Raw genomic sequence first — 16,646 nt, forward strand, 5'->3', positions numbered from 1 at the left:
ATATGACCTAACATCACAGGCCCACCAAAGAGAAGTGGTTCCTGCCATCACATTAAAGGTATTATTTATTATGTTTTGCTTATATAGCGCCATCATATTCCGCAGCGCTTTACATAGATTATCATCACTGTCCCCAAAGGGGGTTAACAATCTAATTTCCCCATCAGTATGTCTTTGGAGTGTGGGAGGAAACCAGAGTACCCAGAGGAAACTAACACAAACACAGGGAGAACATACAAACTCCTTGGAGATGTTGTCCTTGGTGGAATTTGAACCTAGGACCCCAGCGCTGCAAGGCTGCAGTGCTAACCACTGCGCCACCATGGTAAGTTAATAATTGTTAAGCTGATAATTCGGTATAGCCTGTGAATGATGGTATACATATCCAAATGGCCCTTGACAGAAAAAAGGTTCCCCAACCTGCACTAGACTTTTTATACTTACAGTTGCAGAGATGTCAAAATATTAGTCCTACATCCCTGCTACTCTTTATGGAAATAGCTCATAACTCAATGAATTACTAAACAGATATTTTCCCATTCATAGAATGTTAAGCTGCAGATAAAGTACCAGCATGAACTACTTAAACAGGTGGTGCGTTTTAGGTTGGCTCAGATTTCCATGGAAGCCACCCACAGTAATTACTTCATAGATATCAAGCATTGTCTGTGAAGTAATGGATAAAAGGGTGTGTTACATAAAAAATAAATTGACCCAAAGGTTAGCTTGTTACATGTCCAGCAATTAGGAATTATCCCGCAAAACGCCATTACCAGGAGAACTAAGAATTGTTGCATGACATGATGGACCTTCAATATGACAGCGTAACATTTATAAAAGGCATACGGAGAGGGACAAACCTTTTGTATATATAATTTTTAGCCCTTTCTATAACAAATTACTTTTTTGTATCCATGCTTTATTATGTTTAATTGTTGCAATATCAATGTTTTAAATATACCTAGCCCATGTCTAACTTAGGAAATTGTTCTAATCAAAGCTTTGAATCAGATAGGAGTATGTATTTTCCATGAGGGTATAAAGTAAAACATAATTGATTTAAGTGTTTCCAGAACCAAGTCAATTAAAAAGCTATTCACATGCACAATGCTCTTTAAAGCATGGTGGTGTATAGTAGTAACTATGTCACATTAGCTCTTGCACTCAGTATCTATGTAACCTAGGACACTGGAAATAGGGGTCATAGATCAAGGCAGAAAGGCTGATAAGAGGGAAAAAAACGTAATTGCCCTCCAGGTCTCTTAACTTTATATCTTTGGGGCTTCAGATTGAAGAAACCCGTCCTGTGCTAGAATAGGATTAAAGAATTTCTTATGGGTAGTGTTGAGCGATACCGTCCGATACTTGAAAGTATCGGTATCGGAAAGTATCGGCCGATACCGGCAAAGTATCGGATCCAATCCGATACCGATACCCGATACCAATACAAGTCAATGGGACTCAAGTATCGGACGGTATTCCTGATGGTTCCCAGGGTCTGAAGGAGAGGAAACTCTCCTTCAGGCCCTGGGAACCATATAAATGTGTAAAAGAAAGAATTAAAATAAAAAATATCGCTATACTTTACCTCTCCGACGCAGCCGGGACCTCAGCGCAGGAACCGGCAGCGTTGTTTGTTTAAAATTCCCGCTTTTACATGGTTACGCGAACTCCCGGCTTGTGATTGGTCAGGGCGCCCATGTTGCCGGGCCGCGGACCAATCACAGCAAGCCGTGACGAAAATACGTCACGGCTTGCTGTGATTGGTCCGCGTCCCGGCAACATGGCCGCCATTAACCAATCACAAGCCGTGACGTCACGGGAGGCTGGACTTGCGCGCTTTTGAAAAAGCGCGCGTGTCCAGCCTCCAGTGACGTCCCGGCTTATGATTGGTCACGGCGCCATGTTGCCGGGACGCGGACCAATCACAGCAAGCCGTGACGAAAATACGTCACGGCTTGCTGTGATTGGTCCGCGGCCCGGCAACATGGCCGCCATTAACCAATCACAAGCCGTGACGTCACGGGAGGCAGGACAAGCGCGCATTTTAAAATTGCGCGCGTGTCCAGCCTCCCGGCTTGTGATTGGTTGATCGCGGCGCAACCAATCATAAGCCGGGACGTCACTGGAGGCTGGACACGCGCGCTTTTTCAAAAGCGCGCAAGTCCAGCCTCCCGTGACGTCACGGCTTGTGATTGGTTAATGGCGGCCATGTTGCCGGGACGCGGACCAATCACAGCAAGCCGTGACGTATTTTCGTCACGGCTTGCTGTGATTGGTCCGCGGCCCGGCAACATGGGCGCCCTGACCAATCACAAGCTGGGAGTTCGCGTAACCATGTAAAAGCGGGAATTTTAAACAAACAACGCTGCCGGTTCCTGCGCTGAGGTCCCGGCTGCGTCGGACAGGTGAGTATAGCGATATTTTTTATTTTAATTCTCTCTTTTACACATTTTAACAATGTTAAAATGTGTAAAAGAGAGAATTAAAATAAAATGTTGTTCCGATACCCGATACCCGATACCACAAGAGTATCGGAATCCCGGTATCGGAATTCCGATACAGCAAGTATCGGCCGATACCCGATACTTGCAGCATCGGAATGCTCAACACTACTTATGGGTCCTGCTAACAATCATCTACCTACTGAGGTCGTTGCCATTTAAACCTCTACACAAACACAATTTTCTAGAGACACATGCTTAACAACCCAATAAAAAGTCAATAAGGTTTAGGCTGTGACTAGTGATGAGCGAGTATACTCGTTGCTTGGGTTTTCCCGAGCACGCTCGGGTGATCTCCGAGTATTTGTTAGTGTTAAGAGATTAAGTTTTCATAGCGGCATCTGAATGATTTACAGCTATTAGTCAGCTTGATTCGTTGCTTGGGTTTTCCCTTGCTCGGGCGATCTCCGAGTATTTGTTAATGTTCGGAGATTAAGTTTTCATCGCCTCAGCTGAACGATTTACAGCTATTAGCCAGGCTGAGCACAGGTGGGGGTTGCCTGGTTGCTAGGGAATCCCCACATGTAATCAAGCTAGCTAATAGCTGTAAATCATTCAGCTGCTGCGATGAAAACTTAATCTCTTAACACTAACTAATACTCGGAGATCACCCAAGCGTGCTCGGGAAAACCTGAGCAACGAGTATATTCGCTCATCACTAGCTGTGACACTTTGTGGTTTACTCCATCATCCTTACCTCCCACTTGTGCCTATCTTCTATTGATCAAGGAAAGCACATCCAGCCCATGAATGGCAGCACTTCCCAGGACTCACATCAAAAGATGATATTTCATATTTTTTATTTGAAAATATGATATTTCATATTTTTTTTATTTGAAAAGTTAAAATAGAGGAGATGCAATGCGTTTTGGATACAGTATATATCCTTCTTCAGGTATCATAGAAACAATTCTTTGCCCCAACACGTCCGACTATCAACCACATTCGGATCCTTCAGACGGAACCTGAAACCCCACATCTTCAGGAAAGCCTACAGCCTGCACCGACCCCACTGCCTCCTCACCATTACCGGAGCTACCGCCTCACCAACACCGGAGCTCCTGCAACCCTCCAACCTACTGTCTCCTTCCCCACCATCCTGTAGAATGTAAGCCCGCAAGGGTAGGGTTCTCTCCCCTCTGTATCAGTCTGTGATTGTTAGTTTGTTTACTGTAAGTGATAGCTGTAATTTGTATGTAACCCCTTCTCATGTACAACACCATGGAATCAATGGTGCTATATAAATAAATAATAATAATAGTATAAAATGCAATTACACTTATACAGTATATAGAATCAAACCTTTTATCCCAGCCTCAGAATCTTAACTTGGGGTGTGGACCAAGTTCAGGAACACACCCACTGATTGATGCAGCCTTGTCAACATTGATGCAAAAAAAAAAAAAAATGAAAAAAAAACAACGTTTAAACTCTCTCTATAATATCAGTCTATCCATTTGTATATAATGTTCCCAAACGATATATCCAAAACTTTTCTTTCCGGTTTAAAAGAGCATTCCTGTTTGCAACTCCAGAGGGTATCTGCTCCACCGAAGTTACCTTTATGTTAAAAATGTTATGTTTAATTAGCAGATGCCTTGAGAGACTATGTTTTAAAAAGCCATTTTCTGCTCTATTTCTGTGACCATTAATGCGGGATCGCAGTGTCTGCACTGTGCATCCCACACATTGTAAACCGCAACTGCATGTGATGACATATACAACATGATCACTACTACAGGTGAGTCTTTGTGGGATCTCAAAGACACCACCAGTATTATTACATTTGATAGTTTTAGCCCCGTGATCTAGGATCCCACAGGTACAACATTTTTTAGAGTTACACTTAAAAACTCCGGTTCCTTGGAGAACACCACATGAAATGTAATCCTTACTTTTATTAATGCTTTTTCTTTTTGAATCCAACTGTTTTTTTAGTTTCCTGGGGGCCACCACATTTTTCAATGTTTTCCCCCTTCTATATGTAATCCCTGGTTTATCAGGGAGATGTTTTCCCAAAACAGGGTCACGCTTTAAAATGTACCAATACTTTGAAAGCACAGTTCTTATGACTTTATTTCCCCTATTGAATGTTGTCATAAAATTCAATTATTGAACCATCTAATGACAAACAGCTGTCTTCCCCAATTCTTCCTCAAGCTGCACCTTTACTCTAGAATTCACTTCTTTGCCCTATTTAGCAATCTCTCACCATTCCTAATTTCAAAGGGAATCTGTCACCCCCTGTGACATATATGACCTATTACTATGGGCATACAGGTAATAGAAATGTTAAACTAGTCCTACCTGTTTGCCTTGTATTAATGGTCTTGTTTTGGAGAAATGTTATATTCTTTCTTCATGTTAATGATTTCTTCCAGGCTCGGGGGCGTGCGATGCTGTAAGAAGTCCCTGCCTCCTGTCTTCATTGTAATACTACCCCCCTCCCATCAGCGTCAGTTCCGGCCCTGGAATCAAGCGCCTGCGCCATGCACTCCCTCAGATATACATACCTCATCCTCACTTCTTTGGCACTTTATTCAGGGATCTTCTGCACAGGCGCCAGCGACTTCTGCTCCAGTGACCTCCGGTGTGCACACCAATAAGGTGCTCTCCCCATTTCCTCCCTGCATAATCATTGCCATGTACACATGGTTCCTAGTGATGACTGTGCAGGGAGGAAGTGGGGATAGCATATTATCGGCGTGCACCGGAGGTCAAAGTGACTCACCGGCGTCTGCGCTTAAGATGCCTGAAATGCAGTGACCACAGATGGGAGGAGGAGGTATGTATTTCTAAGGGAGTGCAGGGTGCAGGTGTGGGATTCCAGGGCTGTAACTGAAGTGCATAGGAGGGGGTAAGTATTACAGTGAAGAGAGGAGGCAGGGATATGTTCCAGGCACCGCACGCCCTGAAGCCTGGAAGAAATCATTAGCATAAAGAAAGAATATTTCTCAGCAACAAGACCGCTAATGTGAGGCATACAGGTAGGACTAGTGTAACATATCTATTACCTGCATGCCCATATTAATAGGTCATATACATGCCGGGGAGTGACAGATTCCCTTTAAGAGAACCCACACTTTCACAAAGACTTATATAATCCATTTAATCATTAGTCCCTTACCATCATTTATCTAACTGTCTTAAAACTCTTCAGCATATTCAGAAACTTTTCATTCTTACTCCTGTAGTTGCTCTTACTCTTTGCATCCCCATGTACTTGATGATTGGCTCACCTCTCTCTTGCTCTGTAAAACCATGGGTGTCTGTTTATAACATTGAAATAAATGGTGGGCATTAACCCCTGAGAGAGAAGGACTCACTCATGATCATCTTTGATCTGGGAGGACCTGAAGAAATGCTGCACAGATTGAACAATCATTTTGTAAATAACTCTCATTCTTAATTTTGCAAAACAGGTAAAAAAAATCGAAGATGTGTAAGGGTATGTGTCCATGGGCCGGATTACATCCGGATTAGCTGCGGATTGAATGCTGCGTAGAGCCGCAGCATTCAACCCGCAGCGTCCAGATGTTACAGCATAGTGGAGGGGATTTTATGAAATCCCATCTCCACTATGCGTGCGAACACGCATCCGGCGGCCCTGCATTTACGGACATGCGGCGCGTCTTTTTAGGATACAGCATGTCTGTTTACCTTGCGTCGACACTCCGTTGCCGCAAGGTAAATCACAGGGCCCTATGTATGGGGTGCGGAGATTCCAGATGTGTGCAATGAACACATCCGGAATCACCACGCGTACAGAAGGGGGCGGCACTTTGGGAGGAGCAGGTTTTCCGCTCCGTCCAAAGCGCCGCCATTACGGACCGTGGACAAGCACCCTAATAGTATCAGTGTAATAACTAATGATAAACTAGTAAAAGCTGAAAATTGCAGCATAATCCACATGTTCAATGCAAAGGATGACATACATACATATAAGTGTTATAACCATCTAAAAAGCACACTTAGGTCGACAATACATTCATATTCAGAGTGTTACAGCTCTATGTTTTTCAATGCTTCATGACAATGGAATGTCAGTCTAATGATAAAATAAAGATAAAAGAAAAAAGGTACAGAAACATAAAAAGCATAGCCTAGTGTGCAGAATAACCTCCGCACTGCTCCTTCTCTCACACTACACATGGACTTGGTTAACATGAAGACAATTAGGTGTTGACAGGTTTTAAGCATTGTGTTGCTTTTCAAATGCATTGCTTCACTTATTGTGTATTACCCAGGCTCACACTACAGCCCATTATGGTGCACATTCAGAATCTCCCAACTATGTGCTCATAGACATCATTTGACCAACCTGTTTGATGAGTATGTGTCATGTTTCACAAAAACATGGTGGACATGTGTTAGAAGTACTGGTAACTTTACTTATTTTTTCTGCAGACTAAAACATTAAAATGTTATAATCGTCTGTGAGAATAAAAGTATATCTCCTAAATGAAGTGAACTGTTTATTACTACAATGTAGGACTGACTCTTACACTCACAAAATGCAATTCCAATAAAAATACCACTGTTGAATCAAAAGATCCAGACAACTATAGTCAGCCAGTGACTATAAAATTTGAGAATGTAGTCTGCTCTCTTAGATCTTAGATTCCCTGCTTGCCTAAAATGTGGTCAGGTCATTTGACAACAACAATATGCACCTGAAAATATTCCAGAAGATTACACTTACCAGTCTCTGTATTCTTGGCATCACTGTGAATATGTAATTTATGAGGCTTGTCTACCACCATTGTCACAAAACTGTAAAACATGAAATGAACCTTGGCTTTAGTTGCTTGAGCATACAAGTTATACAAATCAAGTTTTAATATGCAGTGCATAAAAATAAGACAAAAGAAGTCAAACCATCCTAGGAGAACCCAACAAAGATAATTCCGAGGGGCTCAAGACTGATGTTTCATAGATGGACATAAATGCATCTAAAGTTTACTGTGTGGCTAAATTGCTTAGCGCTAGATGGTATTCAAGGGCCCAAACTGTGTAAAGCATTATACCAACCAATGGACCACTGACATTTCTCATAGATAGAAATATTAGTAACTTCATGGAAATTGACTGACACTCCTTGGCTCTTCTTCCAAATATACAAAAAAAGCTATGGAGAAAAATCTTTTAATGAGTGAATTCAATTTTTTAATTCAGTCCCATTACCACAAATTTTCTAAATCCAGCCCCTAGCCATGTAGTCTGCCTTTACTAACATTTGTGGAAAAATGGCTTGTTCTAAAGAACTCATTGAATTTGACAGTGGTGCCGTAATAGGATGATACCATGTTAACAAGTCAGTTTGTGAAATTCCTTCCCCCTTATTTATTTCATGATCAACTGTGAGTGGTATTAATTAAAAGTAGAATCTTTTAAGAACCACAGAAACACTGTCATGAAGTGGCAGACCATGTAAAGTAACAAAGCAAGGTCACCAAGTGCTGAGTCGCCAAGTATATAAAAATCCACTCAATAACTGTGGTTACAAATCTCCTTTTGCACTGATATCAGCACAAAAACTGTACCCCCTGGAGCTTGACGTTATGAGTTTCTATGGTTGAGCAACACACAGGCCTTCCATCATCAAGTACAATGCCAAGCTTCAGACGTGATGTAATTCGGCTGCCACAGGTTGGTGCTGGCATGGTTGGGTGCGTTAGATGTGGAAGAACATGACTGGCCATATAGAACCCTGACCTCATCCTCACTGAGCAGTTTTGGAACTAACTAAGTTAGAGATTGTGAGCCAGGTCCTTTCATCCATTCAAGCCATACATTGTGGCCCTCTCATCCATCAATCATACATTGTGATCCTCTCATCCAACATCAGTGTCTGATATATTTATATTTATTATATTTATATAAGAGGGGTTTGCGAAAATGTCTGCCCATTCATCCCGAGTGGTATTTTTGAGGTCATACCCTGATGATGGACTCTATAAAAGACTCCAGGACCATGCTGGGAGCAGAACTAAACTTTAACATGAAAGCACGATGAGCATCACGATGACTAAAAAAGAAAACATTCCTCCTACTTAGTTTTGCATTCAGTCATGCAGGTTTTGAAGTCTGTCCAGTGGTCACATTATAATAAGTGGGTGTTTTTCCTATATATACTGTATGTAGCACACAGTAGAAATGTCTCATAACAATGGTCACAATTCAGGTCTGGTTGGCTAGAAAAAAAGAATCTGCTGTCATTCCTGACATGGGCTGCGTTCGTAAATACTTTTGTTCCGAAAAAATACCATTGCCAAAGCATCTTTTTAATATAAATGTACATTGTACTGTTCCTCTCTTATTCCTGTAATGTATAAATAAACTGATATTTGATAACTGGGTTCCTGGTTCCAGTTCCAAATATCAAAAAAAGTGTCTTTACACAGCCTGACAAAGTTTACATTACTGCATCGGTGATATCTTCATTAAAAAAGAGCACCGCATTTCCTCATATTGACAAAGGGAATGGTAAGGTCCTAATGTTCATTTATTCTTACATTTCTAAAAGGAAAAACTGAGAACGGACATAGTGCAGATTTGTAATGAAAGCTGCTCAAGTAATTGGTATGTTAAGGGGAAATGCAAGTTTTGAATATCATACAGCATGTGGGACCAAGTTGGGAATCGGGGTAATTTTAGTGGTCTAGTCTGGGGCCTGATTTGACCTCATTGCTAGTCTGGGGTCTGGATACATTTGTGTGTCTTGTCGAGAACGGAATTATTTTAGAGATCTTTCCTGGGACTAACTTTTTTTTAGGGGCCTTCCTTCTAGGGATCTGGTCTGGCATCTGAATTAAATTAGGGATCTAGTCTGGGTCTTAATTAATTTTAAAGGTTTGGAGTGTAAATAAGTCTAGGAGTCAGATATTGGGTTTTAATGAGTACTGGTGCCCCATCTACGGTCGGATCTGGGGTTTGAATGAGTTTTGGGGTCCTATACTATAAACTATAAAGCTTGTGAGATGTTCAGAAAACCAACTTCTATACGAATGGGGTTTAACTCAGGCCTTCACTTGACTAGAGACCCAAGAGGTAGGCAGAAATTTACAAAAACAAGTTAAAGGGGTGCTCCAATGAACATATGTTATCACCTATCCAAAGGTGATAATTTATATATCGGTTGATTGGTGGGGGTCTCAGGGCTGGGGCACGCACCAATTGGCAGAATGGAGATACTTTAACTCCAAATGGACGGTTCTATACCCACTAGAATGGAGCAGGAGTGCACATGCCCAAACAGTCCTACAGTCATTCCCTATGTGGTTGCTGAGCGCTGCACTTGGCTTTTTCACAGTGGATTGGTGATAATAACTAATCCTTACCGGACAATCCCTCTGTGTATATTGGGCTTAAAAGGAAGCTAGATGATTTCACTGAATTTCTGGATTTCGAATATCACAGGACCATGTGGAAGCAGGTCAGGTTTACATACCGCATTCACGTTTGCATTTATTCCTGCTACTCGGATGATCTCTACTCTGCATCCTGATATTTATAGCAACGTGATTTTCACACATCATCCATGAACATTACAGATCATTGGTCATTTCTAGATAAAAATGGAACGGCTTTGGTGGGTTGTACTGTTTTTTTTACATGAAGTAAAAATTATTATTATTCTATATTTTATTTATCAAGCGTGTATTCACATTACATGTTACCACTACATTTTAGCACTCGCTCCTGGCAAGTCCTACCAACATAAGCTGTATCTATAGGCCCATTCACATAGCCTATGCAAAAAGGATGTCACCTTGGCATACACAAAGGTATGGGATGGGTCATAACTTTTCTTCATTTTATGAAAACAGCATTGTAGACTAAGCTATTCCATGAAAATATTCAGTAACATGTCATTTACAATGTCCTCCTCTTTGAAATATACTCCACTGATTGCTTTTACTGTGGTATACAAAAAAGTCAGAAGTCACAAGAAATTTACGTCAAGAAACACTCTTGACGTAAGATGAAACCTTACATCAAAGGCTCAAATATAAAGTGTACAAATCGATATATAGACAAATCCCACAGAATATTTGCTTGCATTCAATGATGTTGATCTTAGTTCTACTTTCACATGTAAATCATCACTGCATGCACAATTGTAGTGACCACTTCTGGTGCACCACTCCATCAACTCTGTGCTCTCTTGGGGCAACTCTCTACCATGTTGCCAGTAAGTCCAACAAAAGACACCAGATATATTCCTCAATGAGTTTCTTTATTAACCAAAACATAATTAGGATAAAAAGATGCAATGTTTCACCCACAAATGGTCTATTTCAAGACATACATTGAAACAGAGCACACACTGCATTTCAATTTATGCTCCATTTGAATTTACGGCTGTATAAAGACCATTTGTGGCTGAAACGTTGTGCAATTTTTATCCTATATATGTTTTGATTAATAAAAAGCTTACTGTGAAACATATCCAATGTCTTGAACACTTCTTGTTTCACAGTTGTAAATATAGACATCTGGGTCCAATAATAAGAGTCACATTGGATCCAAGACCCTTCTCTTGTAGTAAAGATGATATAGTTCCACTAAACCTCAGACACCTCCTGTTTGAAAGCATAGAATGAATTACTGTAATGGATGCAGTGATCTGTGTAACCATAACATCAAACTCCCACGTTTGGCTTTCACGCAGCTCTGCTATTGCCCCATCTGTATAAATATCCTCTGATATTGTTCTTCTTAAACTGACATTTTGCAGTGCCTTAAATGTGACAATTTAAAAATTCCCAAGAGGACCACTACATGGCGAATAAGCCTACTTACCGTGGCATGCCAGAGCTGGTATATCACTCTCCACAAGGACAAATATTACCCATTAGACCTCAGTCTAGAGCCTCTCACCTAGCTAAATCCGTTCTCACACTTTGAACTGATGAGGGGCAAAAAGCCCAAAACACCGTGTCTACAAATTGAGATTCTGATTTGGCTATTATTGTAAGTCACATGTCAAGGCTCATTAAAGGGTGGATAATGACTTGCAGGATCGCTGCTTCTAACAGGTGGCACTATAAAGTTCAAGTCCTCTTCCTCTTAGAAGAGGCAATTTTCATATTAAATTTCTCAGAGGAGCACTGCATGGTGAATAAGCCTCCTTACCTTGGCATGCCAGAGCTGGTATGTCACTCTCCACAAGGAGGAACGTTACCAGGTAGAATGGAGCATGCACACTCACAGTGCATAGGATTATGGTTCTCCAGTCGAGACAACCGCTTCCATGCTTCTAGAGGAAAATACCGCTTTCATAAAGCATTTGATCAAGCATGCCGGAACATTTTGAATATGTCAGACGAAACCTCTGTGTACATCTGCAGGAAATTAGAGGCATAAAGAGGTATAGGAGAGGAGTCTATCAGTGCCCTATTACAGCTTTGAATAACTTAGAAGTTGTTCCGAGCTCTAGTATGGCAATATGTCCGAGACCCGGAAGAATTAAACAGCATATAACAAAGGAGCATTTATGAACACTATGCAGTATTATAGCTTTGCTATGTATCCATTCCCTAATGTATTATGTGACTTTATTGTGGAGCTTCACATTAAAGCCATTCGATTTGAATCAAACTATAAAGAAAATACTTTAACTACATTAACATATTTTATTTAGTCGGAAAGGGTCTTGAGAAGCTACTTCTTATCTTGAAGCATGTTCTCCCCGAATGTGGAGACACTAACAGACACACACCAACCATACTAAGTGGTATGACCTGCTAACTGAAAATATAAGTTACAAAAAAGATGTATGTTGGTTTTAAGTAGGATGAAATGCAAGTACAGAAAGTTTCAGGTAGCATGTTTACAGCAGTAAGTCATCCTGCCGCTGCTATGTTGTTTAGTCGAAACCACTGTAAGTTCTATGACTAATACAATTTAACCTTCATATTGATGAAAGATGAACACATCCTAGACAGACCTCCTACACCAGCCTCACCACAAAACAAAGCTTTGCATTCTGGGTTAGGCTAGGTTCACATCTAGGTTGGAATCTAAATTTTACCAGACGAAATGGTGCAGCATGCTAAAATGATGCATACTATGATGGAAACCCAATTGCTACCCCATCTGAAAGTAGCATGATGTAGGGGCAGAGACCCTGATTCCAGTGATATATTACTTACTGGGCTACTTGTTGCTTGCCGTAGTTTTTGATTTACTCGTTCTCTCAATGCTGAGCACTGCGTACAATCTGCATAGGCAAAAAGCAGCCAATAAGTTGTGTGTGGTAGGGTTATATAGAGCTAATGAATATGGATGGGATATGTGGTAACAGGTTTACTAGTTTTCTAGTGAGAAACTCATGATGATAAAACAGTGATTTTATAAAATCTACAGCAAGTAGCCCCCTAGTAAGTGATGCATCCCTGGAATCAAGGATTTTGCCTCTACATCATGCTGCTCTTAGATTAGTGGACTAAAACATGCTGGCAGATTCTCTTTAAACTTATCAGCTGAAAGTAAACCCTGAGATGCCATAGTCAATGGGGACTGGGCAGGGGCTTAATGAGGGGACCCAAAAACACCGGTGCCTAATTCAGCTGGATGTGTGTCCATGGATGCGCATTCAGCTGAACTCCATTGTGACGCAGAAACCCACAGGGTCCCTGCACTGCAATACATTCTGATGGCCAATCAGAGGCGAGCAGCTGATTTAGGCATGCTACAGAAGCTAGCTTCAGAAGAAGACACCAAGCGATGTGGGGGTGGGGACAAGGCGAGTACAATTGTTTATTAGTGGGAAAATGGGGACACGTACACTAGGATGGGGGACATATATACCAGGATGAGCCCAGGATTGGAGACATATATATCAGTGTTGGAGACATATATTCCAGGATGGGACCAGGATGGTGGACATAGCCATCAGGATTGGGATTATATTTACCATTATGGGGGACAGAAATACCAGGATGAGGGACGTATTTACCAGGATGGCTACAGGATGGAAGACATATATACCAAAATGGGGCACATATATACCAAGAAGGGCCTCAGGATGGGGGATATGCATATCAGGAAGGGGACCAGAATGTGAACATATAAACACCAGGATGGGGTCGATATGAGGTACATATATACCAGGATGGGCCAAGGATGGATGACATTACTACGTAATCAAGGAAGGGAGGTTATACGTATGTCCTTATTGAACTTAGAATGCTACAAGCATCCGTACATCTGACCAACATTCGAGGGGGTCCCAGATCCAAATTTTGCATCAGGGCCCATCAGACTCTAGTTATGCCACTGCATCGAGAGTATTAGATAGCAGAAAAGGGCTTATTGTGTGACCACTATAGGATCACAAGGTGTCAATAGGTTGACATAGCAGCCTTGTTCTAAGAAATTCCCAAGGACAGTTAGGGACAGCCTGTCAGGTTTTATAAAAGCATCAAATAATTGAACTACCCTTGAGTGCTATAAACTTTATTAAACTTTGTAAACTAATTTTTAGCCAATTTTAAAAAAAAATTAAAAATCACTGCAGGAAAAAATACATTTTTTCAATAAAATTGGATATTTTATGCATAAGGTTAGAAATACCCCTCATATGGTACCATTGCATTTGTATGGATGAAAAATAGGAATGACATGTTCTTTAAAACACACTGTACTTAAAAAATGAAATCCACCCCCCCAAGAAATCTTAAAAGATAACCAATAATTTATTTTTAATTAAAATTTGTTCTATTAGAATATAAGAATTGTCCCACTAAAATTGGCACCATTACAAAATACAATTTACATAGCAAAAACAAGCTAACAGACAATTTCATCGACAGATCAGATACGTTATATAAATAATGAGATGAAAAAAAACCTAAAGATTCTTCCAAAAATAGGACTTATTAGTGGGGTAAATCCTGCTGTAATGAGGGGGTCTGTGTTTAGTCCACAACCATTTACCAAAAGCAGGACCAGATCTCTAATGATCAGGATAACACAAAAAATGCTTTCTTTTATGCAAGTGAAATGATTTTATGTGAAATCAGATATCGGCCAACAAGTTGTTGCTGAATATTAATTCTTTTGGTTCAAAATTTATTCAGAGATTACATGAAAGCTGACTTTAAGTGGGAAGGAATCCAGCCACCGACTTACCTCAATTACAGCAGCTAAACGAGAGGTGCAAGTGCCAATCTGAAGGTGAAATAGCCAAGGTTTTCCATTTGTGTCAAGAAGCACTTAATATTTACATGGGTGTCAGTCAAAAAAGAAGAAGTGAAGACACTCGGATATTACGACACTTTGTACAGGAAAAATAAGGTAATAATAACATAAACAAAAATACAGCAGTAATAATGTAATAAAAAAGTTCTTTTATTATATGGTGAAATTCACAAAACATTGAAACGTCGTCAAATTACACGCTAAGTTCAATCCCATGTGTCAAGATTTCTTTTTTTTACTTCCAGTATCACTTAGGAATATATAAATGATGACATGTAAAATCATCCAAAGGCACTCTACAGGACTTATCTTTTATCCCGGCTAGACAAGTAGTATTTTGACCAAGACAAGGGTTATTTGTGTAACGACACAATATAGAGCACTTCACCAGTTCAGGCACGAACCCACAATTCATTGGTTTCTGTGAAGGACTTGGTGAAATGGACTTCCAACTTCAGAGCTGCATTGTCTTTCATAGGGCAGAGACAGACTGCCGTATAACTTGTGCCAAGATCGCATCACAATCCTCTTACTGGCTGTCTGCTTTCCTGATCTGAGCTTGACAGATGCATAGAAATACATCATGCTGTCAAGTTCAGGTCAGGAGAGGCTAGTCCGTGCAGTGCGCTGCCATCATCTCACGAGTTATACAGCAGTCTGTCTCTGCTCTTAGGGTGCAGTGCAGTCATATGGCCGTATAATACGGACGACGATTATATTGTAAGGCTGCCGTCACACTAGCAGTATTTGGTCAGTATTTTACCTCAGTATTTGTAAGCCAAAACCAGGAGTGGAACAAATAGAGGAAAAGTATAATAGAAACATATGCACCACTTCTGTATTTATCACCCACTCCTGGTTTTGGCTTATAAATACTGAGGTAAAATACTGACCAAATACTGTTAGTGTGATGGCAGCCTAAGGGCTCATACTCACATGCGAGAAACTCGGATGAGTCTCGCACGTCAATACCCGAAACTCAGGAGCGGAGCATGCAGCTCCATGTATTCCTATGCGGCCTCACGCTCTGATCTGAGTGACGGGTGCAGTGCCGGGTATTGACGTGCAAGACTCATCCGAGTTTCTCACATGTGAGTATGAGCCCTAATGCTCGGACTAGCCAGCAGCTCTCCTGACCCATGCATGACAGCATGTATTTCTATGTGGCTGTCACACTCAGGACTGTGGAGCCACCAGCCAGTCCGAGCATTCAGATCGTTGTCCGTGTTATACGGCCATATGACTGCACAATTATCAAGAGAGATAACCAAGAACTTATAGGGCGCACAGTAAAATAAAATGTTGTTTTGGGATGCGATATAATTGTATATTGTCCAACACGATAGCAGCATAGATTTTGAGGCCTATGCACTGCATGTATACCAACATGGGTTCCGGCTCATTTCTTTGGTTTTACTTTAGTTTTTAAGGCCGATTGTGCACATGATAAGATTGCCTTCAAGAGACAGAGTGAAGGAACAGTAGTGATAAAGTGACTCTCACTCTGAGTGAGTCAGCGGTCAACAGATTCCTGAGGGAGCTCACGAAGGCTATGTTCACATGCAGCATATTTGTTTGCAGTTTTTTTTATGCAAAATAATAATAATGCTTTTTTCAGTACCAGCGAAAAAGCTATGAGATTTCGAAAAATCTTATTGAAATCTGCAGCATGTCAATTCTTTCAGATATTTTGCAACGTGTTTTCACCTGTAGAAAGCAATGAGAAAATAAAAAAAAAGCTGAAAAAAAATGAAACAAATGTTTTTTCAGCGTCTTTGAAGTGTTTTGGTGAATAAAACCAATTTGAATTTTATTAATCATGTACCATAGGCAAATCACACATATAATCTGCACCAAAAAACGCTACAAAAACGTGTTGGAAAAAACAGGATTTTTTAACTGCCAACAGAGCATGTTTTAGCTTCAGAAAAAACC

At 40.8% G+C, this 16,646-nt stretch overlaps 1 protein-coding gene across 4 annotated transcripts in view; it reads right to left on the reverse strand.

Annotated features, from left to right (window-relative positions):
- ATXN1 (ataxin 1) overlaps positions 1–16,646 on the reverse strand; it is a 393,158-nt gene that overhangs the window by 198,255 nt on the left and 178,257 nt on the right. For all 4 annotated transcript variants that reach the window (XM_077269930.1, XM_077269931.1, XM_077269933.1 and 1 more), the window contains one exon: positions 7,207–7,277. The gene's annotated coding sequence lies outside the window, so the exon portion shown is untranslated. The remainder of the gene's footprint in view (positions 1–7,206; positions 7,278–16,646) is intronic.

Source organism: Ranitomeya variabilis, chromosome 6 (assembly GCF_051348905.1).
Source record: "Ranitomeya variabilis isolate aRanVar5 chromosome 6, aRanVar5.hap1, whole genome shotgun sequence".
Taxonomy (NCBI): domain Eukaryota; kingdom Metazoa; phylum Chordata; class Amphibia; order Anura; family Dendrobatidae; genus Ranitomeya; species Ranitomeya variabilis.